Source organism: Lampetra planeri, chromosome 1, assembly GCF_965212315.1.
Source record: "Lampetra planeri chromosome 1, kcLamPlan1.2.h2, whole genome shotgun sequence".
Taxonomy (NCBI): Eukaryota; Metazoa; Chordata; class Hyperoartia; order Petromyzontiformes; family Petromyzontidae; genus Lampetra; species Lampetra planeri.
This window is the reverse complement of record NC_136107.1, coordinates 7196318-7206169: the sequence shown is the minus strand read 5'-3', so window position 1 is coordinate 7206169 and position 9852 is coordinate 7196318. Positions and strand designations below refer to the sequence as shown.

Genomic DNA, 9852 nt, shown 5'->3' with positions numbered 1-9852 from the left:
GCTTAGGGGAGGTGAGTTGGGTGAGGGGGCGTGCAATTGTTGTATGTGTCGGGTTATGAAATTTTGATGAAAATAATAAAAATTAATAATTTTCCGAAAAATGCGCAAATCACATTAATTATGTTAATGTGTGTATTAACATGCATAAATTATGGTAATATGTGTAATTATATGCATAAATTATGATAATCACGGAGATAATCGTAGTAATTTATGCGAATGCTTGCGATTATGTTAATGTGTGCAGTTATGATAATTAGGCTCAGCTTCGTTTATCCAGAGTTATCAATCAGGATAACCCGATTATCATCGATTTACCATTTACCGATTATCCTAGTGTGTGTTATGATATTTTAGGTCTCCATTTTCATATCTCATCACAGGATACAGTTATCAAGAATAAGATAGTTTTGCATGGACTTGGAATGAACACTCGATACGCTTCTGTGATAACAATTTTATTCTAACAAGCACGTGACATTCTATCATGCAGGTCAAACATGCGTCAATAATTCCTGAGCAAGATTATGCAATTAACGAACATGGATAACTAAAAATACTTCTTCATTTGCGAGACTATGCATTTAACTAAATTGAATAACCAAACTCTCATGCATTTGCGATATTATGCATTCGACTAATATGAATAACTAAAATTCTTATGCAATTACGAGATTATGCATTTGACTAAAATGAATGAATAAACACTTATGCATTTGCGAGACTATGCATTTGACTAAAATGAATGAATAAACACTTATGCATTTGCGAGACTATGCATTTAACTAAATTGAATAACTCAAAACTCTTATGCATTTGCGAGACTATGCATTAACTAATATGAATGAATAAACACTTATGCATTTGCGAGACTATGCATTTAACTAAATTGAATAACTCAAAACTCTTATGCATTTGCGATATTATGCATTTGACTAATATGAATAACTAAAATTCTTATGCAATTACGAGATTATGCATTTGACTAAAATGAATGAATGAACACATATGCATTTGCGAGACTATGCATTTGACTAAAATGAATGAATAAACACTTATGCATTTGCGAGACTATGCATTTAACTAAATTGAATAACTCAAAACTCTTATGCATTTGCGAGACTATGCATTAACTAATATGAATGAATAACACTTATGCATTTGCGACATGAGGCTTTTACGAACTGAATGACTAAAAACCCTCCTAACAATTGTAACCTCTACCTTTCCACCAGGCATCTCATTAGTTCGTTTTGGTATCGATCACCATCGGCGACTGGCCGAGTTTGAAACCAAGCATGACACACTTCATTTTGCGGAAATAAAAAGCACTTATTGTATCCCAGAGGCGAAAGTATATGTCAATAGATTCGTCGGCAAGTATAAAATCCTTTTAACGGATTGTTTGATATAATGGTGGGTGAGGGCGTGTGTGTGTGGGAGAGCGAATCTGGCTCTGTTTTAATTAATGCTTCGGCGAGACTCTATGACAAAGGGAACTGGTTTGACAAGATATTCTCTCTCTGTGAACTGTCAATTCGTAATGAGGATTTCGGGAGGTTGAGTTTGCCTCGACGAGTCTATTGATCGCCTATGTGATGAGCGGAATGAGGGAAAGGCACGGAAAACAACCTCACTCTTATAACCGACGGACTCTTAATCACTCGATGGGCCACGATTCCTCATGGCCAGCTAATGGTTCATGTGGTTGATAATCAGTCTTCTGATAATTGACTAGGGTTGATACGATGGTAAGGGTGAACTAGATAGGATAGTCTCACAGGTGAGTGGGGCGTCGATGCGTGCGTGTGTGTGGGTCTATTGGTGGGGGAAGTTGTGGGTACGAACGACTTCCGGAGAAGGGCCCTCTTTGTCGCGGTTGCGGTGATCGGCTGCTGCAGACTCCGCCCTCGGCTGACCCCGTACGATGATTGACGGCGCGGCCGCGCTCGTTTGCGTGGTCAGGCGATGCACCTCGGCGTGGCGACACGGCAAGGGAGCTGGGCTCACACACTCGTGTGCGGCAGGCGATGCACCTCGGCGTGGTGGCACGGCAAGGGAGCTGGGCTCGTACACTCGTGTGCGGCAGGCGATGCACCTCGGCGTGGTGACACGGCAAGGGAGCTGGGCTCGTACACTCGTGTGCGGCAGGCGATGCACCTCGGCGTGGTGGCACGGCAAGGGAGCTGGGCTCGTACACTCGTGTGCGGCAGGCGAGCACCTCGGCGTGGTGACACGGCAAGGGGGTTGAGTCTCGTGTACTCGTTTGCGGCAGGCGATGCGCCTCGGCACCCCGCGAACCTCGTCCTTCTGGATGACGAAAAGCTTCTTTGTTGGCGGCGACGAGAAGAGTTGGAGCCGAAGCCCTGGAGATCTGTGATGGGGCCAGAGGCCCTGACGATCTGGGTTGAATGGATTTTCCTTCGGCTTATATGGGAAATTTCCACTCAGTTTCCCGAGTTGTTCAAAGTCTGTCATAAAACCTTCCTGTGTTCGTGTGTGTGTCCGTCCGTGTGTTTATTAGCTTTGAAGACACAGCTGTGTGTCGTTCTGGAAGAGGGGGGGGGGGGTGCCTCGTGACGGCGCCACCGAAGTTATCCATTAGCCAGACCGATGATTCGCGTTCGCATTGAGTTATATATAAAAAGGTATTCGAATCCATGTTTTTGTTACTGAATAATATTTGTCGCGAAAACCTACGCGTTAAGCGAGCTTAATTATTCCCTCCCCTGCTCGGGGATCATATCTTTTGTCTCACACAGCTTAAGTTGTTTTGGTTTGGAAGTTGAAATGCGACTTATTTCCATTATGCCCCAGTTATGCCGAAACCGTGTTCCCGATGTTTCATCGTGACCCGATCTCTCATGGAAATGTTATTTCCTCGCGTGTGCAATTTTTGCTGTCCGTGTTGTGGGAAGACAAAGACGGTTGTTTCCACGGTGGAAGCACCCGGCGCATGCGCTTATTTATTTATTTCCGAGAGCGTGTTAATTTCCTTTGAGCCATTGCCCGGGAGTTTTATTGGGGTCATTTCCTCGCTTTTGTGCCTGCGTGTGGAGATCCTCTCGGAAAGACAAAGACGGTCGTGTTGCTCGCTTCCCATGGGGTGTTGCATTTGGCTAATCCCGAGAGCCTTCTCCGCCCTTGATTCCTCTTTCACTTTAATTCCGTACTTATTATTTGACTTCTTGTGATTATTTAATCTGATATCCCGGCTAGGGATCTTTGTTTTGGAGCGAAATAGATGTCATAATTATTCTTCGATGCTTCGGCCCGGCCGTGTAGAAATTCTTTAAAGGTAAATCATGTCAGTATTTAATTAACAATGATGGGTCACGATTCTGGTGCCTGTAGTCTGGTTATCAATTGGAGTAAGGATAGATACTGTTTGCTTACTCTTCATGGCTAAGTTGGTAATTGTTTATCTAACATGGTTCAAAACCCGTCTGTGTTTTTTTTTATCGTCAATGTTGTTTCCTTTGTTAAGAATATTATTATATATTTCGTGGCCTGGTTTTGTATTTATCAAAGGGTTTTTTTTAACAAAAGGATGTCCTCCTGACCCCCCCCCCCCCGTCTGCAATTCCCCCCTCCCTTGTTCCTCGTGTGTGAAATTCGGGGAGTTTTTATGACCTTGATTGCTCTCTTTCATGCCCTCTTTCCTTTGAAATGAGGTATGCGCGCGTCTGTGGAAGTGTGGGGGCGTGTCCGTTCTCACGTTGCCCCGTGTCTAAACAAAACGATATTTTATATGTTGGCAGAATAATTCTAAAAACAAATAATATTTAAAAAAAATAAAAAGGGGGCATATACACAACACAATCTCGCTGAATCCCTTTACAAATCGACGATAATAGGTGGCGAGCCCCAAAAATGATCTGATCTCCGTCAGATTCCTTGGCCGTGGCCACTCCACTACGGCGCGTAACTTCTCCGGATCGGTGCGCACGCCTGCCTCGCTGACGCGATGCCCGAGGTACCCCACCTCGCGTTGTGCGATGTAACACTTACGTGGCTTGAGCTTGAGATGAGCCGCTCGCAGTCGCTGGAACACCTCGTAGCCTGGACCAATGCTCAGACAAAGATCTACTGAACACGATCACATCGTCCAAGTAAATCAGGCACTGTTCCCATTGCAAGCCCCGCATCACCAACTCCATCAGCCGCTGGAACGTCGCGGGCGCATTGGTGAGTCCGAACGGGAGTACTCGAAACTCGAATAGCCCCATCGGGGTGGTGAATGCGGTTTTCGGCCGATCCTCCTCCGCCATCTCCACCTGCCAGTACCCGGACGCGAGATCGAGGGTGGAAAAATATCGCGCTCCGGCGAGGCTGTCGAAGGTGTCGTCGATGCGGGGTATGGGAAAGGCATCGCCGAGCGTGACTGCATTCAGTTTACGGTAATCGACGCAGAACCGGGTTGACCCATCCTTTTTCGTTACTAGTACCACTGGGGCTGACCAGGGGCTCGCCGAGGGCTGAATTATGTTATCGCGAAGCATGTCCCCAACTGCCTCTATGATTTGGGCGCGTTCGGGTGCGCCCACTCGGTACGCAGGGAGTTTAATGGGTCGGGCTGCACTGGTGACAATTTGGTGCTTAACAAGGTCGGTCCGACCCACGTCCGAGTCGTGTTCACTGAACACGTCGGCATACTCCCGCAGTAACTCGCGCAGCCGATCGGCCTCTCCCTTAGGTAAATCCGCCCATGGCACATGTAACGCGTCGAGCAGGGGGACGACCTCGGCTCGGGGAGTCGGGCCGACTCGCCAGGCCAGGTCCTGGTCACCCTCCGAACGACCGGGGTCCTCAGCCCAGAGTGCGAACACCGATTCGTCAGAGTGGCGTGCGTGCAGGGGGTGTACAGTGGCGATCGGGGTGCGCCGTCGCAGTATCGCTGGGGTATTGTGCGGGTTAAACATCCGCGTAAACAATCGGTCCCCATCTGCGTTTACCAACGTGGCGGATCCCACGACCCCATACCGTTTTGCCAACTCCGGGTGAGGAGTTAGCATTACCTCTCCTGATGGTCGGAGCGCGGGGTCGGTGGGGGATGTTGCCACCGGCACCAGCATCTCGGTGAGCGGCCCGATGGTGACTGCCGTCGCCAGGATAGCGGCCACAGGTGCGAAGCGGGGGCCTGTTGGTTCTCGTCCCAGGAATGGAATCCGCTCGCCGTTGCTCTCCATGGTGGCGCATCGCTGGCGGGGTTGCACGTTGAGTCCCAGCTTTTCTAAGAGGTCGGTACCTGCAATACACTCGTGACACAACGCACTCGACACGTAGAACTCCTGGGTGCACACCTGGCTGCCTATGCGGACCTCTAGGGTGGTTCTCCCCAGCAACCCCATTCCGGCTCCGCTCGCCGTGTGCAGCGCGCGGTCCGGGGCCTGCAGGTGACGCACGTCGACCCCGATCGCGCTGCAGTGCGCTGCGCTCACGAGCGAGGCCACCGCCCCCGTGTCCAGCAGGATTCGGGTACGCACTCTGTTTACTTCCCCTTCCACCAGCGACGTGGCCCCCGTGATCCCCGCCACCAGCTCCCGTAGCCAGTCGCCATGAGTCACCGTTTCCGTTGGCATTGTTGCTGGATCCTGTGTGGAGATCACTCGCTCGCCATTATTCTCACAGCTTGTTTGTGTCGGGGCTACGTCGATTTGACCCCCCGGTGGTCCCCTCTCTAGGGGGGCCTTAGTGTTTGACCTTAGCTCTTGTCTAGCTCGGGCGACCTGAGGACAGTCCCTCCTGAGATGCCCTCGCCGATCGCACACATAACACGCCCGGGGAGGGGTGGCGGCTCCGTAGTGGGCTCTCTGCCCACTCCCTCCTCCCCCAGTGCGCTGCTGCTCATACTCTGCTTCTAGTTGGGCTATCCTTCCAGTTAGCCCTCCTACCGTGGAGTCTAGTTCCCCCATCTCGGATCGGATGGTCTCAACGGAGGATTGCAGCTTGGTCATATTCTCACCTACGTTGGTTATCTTACCGTCCATATCTCCTATGCCGGTCTGTAACCCGGCTACCCAACCCGGGGTTGTTTCGCTGGGTCTCTGGGGCTCCCTTGCCCGTCCCCTTACTGCGATGGCGAGCTCTTCCTCCTCGTCGGAGAGTAGGCTCGCTACGGCGCACTCTCGTCCCCTCCCTCGAGGCTGCGCGCGCTCACCCGAGAGTTTCTCGCATTTGCGCGCGCGCTCGACGAGGGTGTTAAAGGAGAGGCGTGCACCGTCTACATTTGGCTGCCACCACGGGGTGCGTGCCAAATATCGTTGGATTTTACCGGCGGCGAGGCCCTCAATTATTTTGGCCTCGTACTCTGGGTACGCGAGCTGGGTCGACATGCGTACATCCTCGGCGTTATCTCGCAGATCCTCGCCGGGTTGGCGACGGCGTGCCTCTAAGGCCGCCTGCGCATCCTCCTCGTCATAGGCGCCGAAGCGCCGTTCGAGTTTCCCACATTAATTTTTCCCACTGAGTTTGTGCGCTTGCGGGCAAAGCTTCCACAAAGTCAGCTGCCCGCCCATCTAAATGTAGCTCTAACTGCTGCAACGCCTCCTCATCTGACCACCCATTAACTTTTTTAGCCCCTCTGATGCTGCGGGCAAACGATTTCCATGATGGAATTCCTTTGCCTGTAAATGTGCATTTGATTTTAATCTGGGTTGGGGGGCCTCTTTCCCTTGGGAGTGCGGGGGATCGTCCTGTTTCTGACACCAATATGTGGGGGCCGTTGGCCCCCGGGGTCCCTCCCGCCTGCATCCCCTATTCCGTTTACGTTACCCCACCTCCCTATTCCCCGCTACGGTTTCGCCGGCATTCGAACGCGACGCCCCTACTGTTACAGCCTCGCGCCGCGCTCCCACGCTGCGAGCATACGTGCGCACAGCATCATCAATCAAACGCCACACTCCCCCTCTTTACACCACTACGTACAGCTCTCGCACACTGCGAGCGTGTGCCCGTCTATAGCCCTGTGCGGCACTCGCCTCCACGTCGAATAACCACGTTACCAATGCGCATCCGTATCCGACACGTAACGAACGTATGCGCACTCACGCACACAGCTCTCCGCGGCACTCACTCACCACTGAATACTCGCGTTATGATCACGCACCTATATCACACACGGAGTGAACACACGCGACACCCACTCTCGCACCGCTCTGCGCAGCGCTCCCCCGAGGCGAGCCGCAGCACTACAGAACCACTGTGTACACACGCTCACCCACGCGCTCAGCTCCGCGCAGCGCTCACTCACGTGGCGAACCACTGTGTACACCCGCGTACCCACACGCTCACACTGCTCAACAAGATCACGCGAGGCCATGCTTCGCTATTAATGATTTATTATCTGCTACCTGGTAATTGATGTTAAATCAGTGAGTCGACGAGGCTGGCCTGTTCCACTAAACCTGTACCTATTCCCTATCTATCGGCTATTATCCTACTTCACCTCCCCACTCACCGTCAAGTGTCCACGGCGGTCCGCTGATCCTTGTGCTAACAGCGTACCTCGGTGCGTCGCTCGGACGTCCGGGTCGCTGGCTGGAGCTGCTGCTGGTCCTCTGGCGCTGGAGACAAGAGCCCGATTTCCCCTTTGCGCTCCCTATTTATCCTCCCTACCTCAAAGGGATGCGGCTCTGAACAATAGGCTCGCGACCCTCTGGCACGCGCACGGCGGTTCCGGGCGCTTTTGATATGCTAATTAATGCTCAACCTGCGCGGCGCAAATTCCAATCAATCCCTTTCTCACGCAGGCCCCCCCATTATTGCAGTTCATGCGGCGGCGTCCGTCACAAAGGCTCGCCGTGGGAATCTGTGCACAGGCTCCCCGCGCGCCTCCCCTCTCCCGATATATTCATACCTTCAGCTCAATCATTTACCCTCCCCAACAATTGTGCCTGCGCGCTCAAGCGCAACTATCCCAACCTTCCGCGACTATGCGCAAGAGCCCCTGCGGTCCTGCTACTCATGCTGTCCCGTCCTTCCCCTGCTGGCCTCGTCGACGCATGGGGGGGGGAGGGTGTGTGTGGGGGATGCGTTTCAACCATGGTGGCTGAATGCCCCTCGCCGCGGCCACACCATATTAAGGCCGGTCGCAGCGCCGCGGTGCAACGTAGCGTCGGGGGAGGTCATCCAATTCCCTGATCGCCGGAAACCGTGAGAGTTAATCCCGATAAGGGTTTCTCGGATAAAAACCGGTCGATCAGGTGTCCTCCCCTTCCCGCTCTATGGGGGGGGGGGGATGCGTGCGGGTGTGTTCATGTGAGGTGAGGGGGACGTGGGGTCGGCTCCGTCGCTTGGTGGTGGCGAGGCCGCAGATGGGGAGCCTGCTGAACGGCTTCGTGGTGGCGGCATCACAATACTTATCATTCCATCTGCAGAGTCCACTAATGTTTCTTAGTCGTGACTGAAATCTCATGGTGCTTGATCCCTCCGAGATCTGATTGTCTTGAGTTTTTCCAAGCATTCCCCATTGTGTTTAAAAAAAATACATTTATTTGTGCATGACACTGTACCAGAATGACACGAATTTCAGGTGCATGTGTCATTTCTGACAGCATGCAATTATTGAAGACTTGATTTATCACAGGATGGTTTATTTTATTGTTTGTGACGGAATCCATCCTTCCAAAACCAGACCACCACACTTGGTTTCTGTGTCAACAGTGTATTCATGATCCGTCTTGATTATTTTCGCTTACACACAATTGGGTATGTCACTATAGTTGTGCAGTACTACTCGAAGCATATTGATTGCCTTGAATAATATATTGCACCTTATATTTTGTGTTGATTATGTTTTCAGCTAAAGTTGAGTTCAGTCCATTTTCGTGTAATTTTGGCTCGCGCACATCTTATTGTGCTTGATTTTTAGACTTGTAAATCCGTTTAAAAGGCAGTTCCGTATGGCAGGAGTGAAATGTAGCAACACCGCCAGGATGTGCATTGATGGCACATTCATTGGTGATGTGGTTGATGGTTTGGACTCCACCACAGGATTATATTTAAGGCCACGACACAGAGGCTTTGGGTCTCTGTGTGTCTATGTTGTGTGTCTCTCTGCTTGTGTGTCTGTCTGTGTGTCTCCGTGTCTGTGTTTTGTTTCTCTCTGAAATTTAGTTCTACCTGATGACGACTGCTTGTGTTGCAATCAAAATGTCGTACAGTGATCCCTCGTTTATCGCGGTTAATGGGGACCGGAACCCCTCGCGATAGGTGAAAATCCGCGAAGTAGGATTGGCCCCCTAGGAATTTCCGTATATGTGTGTGTGGGTACCAGAATGTTTAAAATATGTATATTTATACTTTATATATATATTTTACTTAAATCTATTTAATTATTAAACCTTAATATTATACATTCACTCTCTCTCTCATACAATACGTAATATGGTGTTCTACATTCACCAATGACAGTAGTATCTTGAGACTTGACTCCAGTAATGACGACGACAACGATGACAATGACGATGACAATGACGACGATGACAGACCTGTGCAGTTCGATGAATGTGATGATGAATGATGATGATGATGGTGTTACTGCACAGGTATAATGCGGCCTTTAAATCAGTTCGAAAAATCCGCGATGCACTGAGGCCGCGAAACTTGAACCGCGAAGTGGTGAGGGATTACTGTATTCTATTTAATTTATTTTCTTTCTACGTGACTTTACCGAAAGAACCAAGGAGTAAGTCCTGCAGTCACGAAAGCTTCAAATCAAGTTTGGATTATATATGGTTTATGGGGTGGTGTCATAGTGGATCCCACACTACCTGGCCACAGCTAACATCAGTGACGAATTGGTATTTTAAATGGTCTTGGCCCCTCAACTTCACCGGCCCATATTGAATA

General features: G+C 50.4%; 1 long non-coding RNA gene across 1 annotated transcript; it reads right to left on the bottom strand.

Annotated features, from left to right (window-relative positions):
- Window positions 1-442: 442 nt before the first annotated feature.
- Window positions 443-2393, bottom strand: LOC144734357 (uncharacterized). Its single transcript, XR_013588506.1, has 2 exons — window positions 2222-2393; window positions 443-2160 (listed from the first exon to the last, which is right to left on the bottom strand). It is a non-coding gene; the product is annotated as an uncharacterized LOC144734357 (long non-coding RNA).
- Between the last annotated feature and the right edge of the window lie 7459 nt (window positions 2394-9852).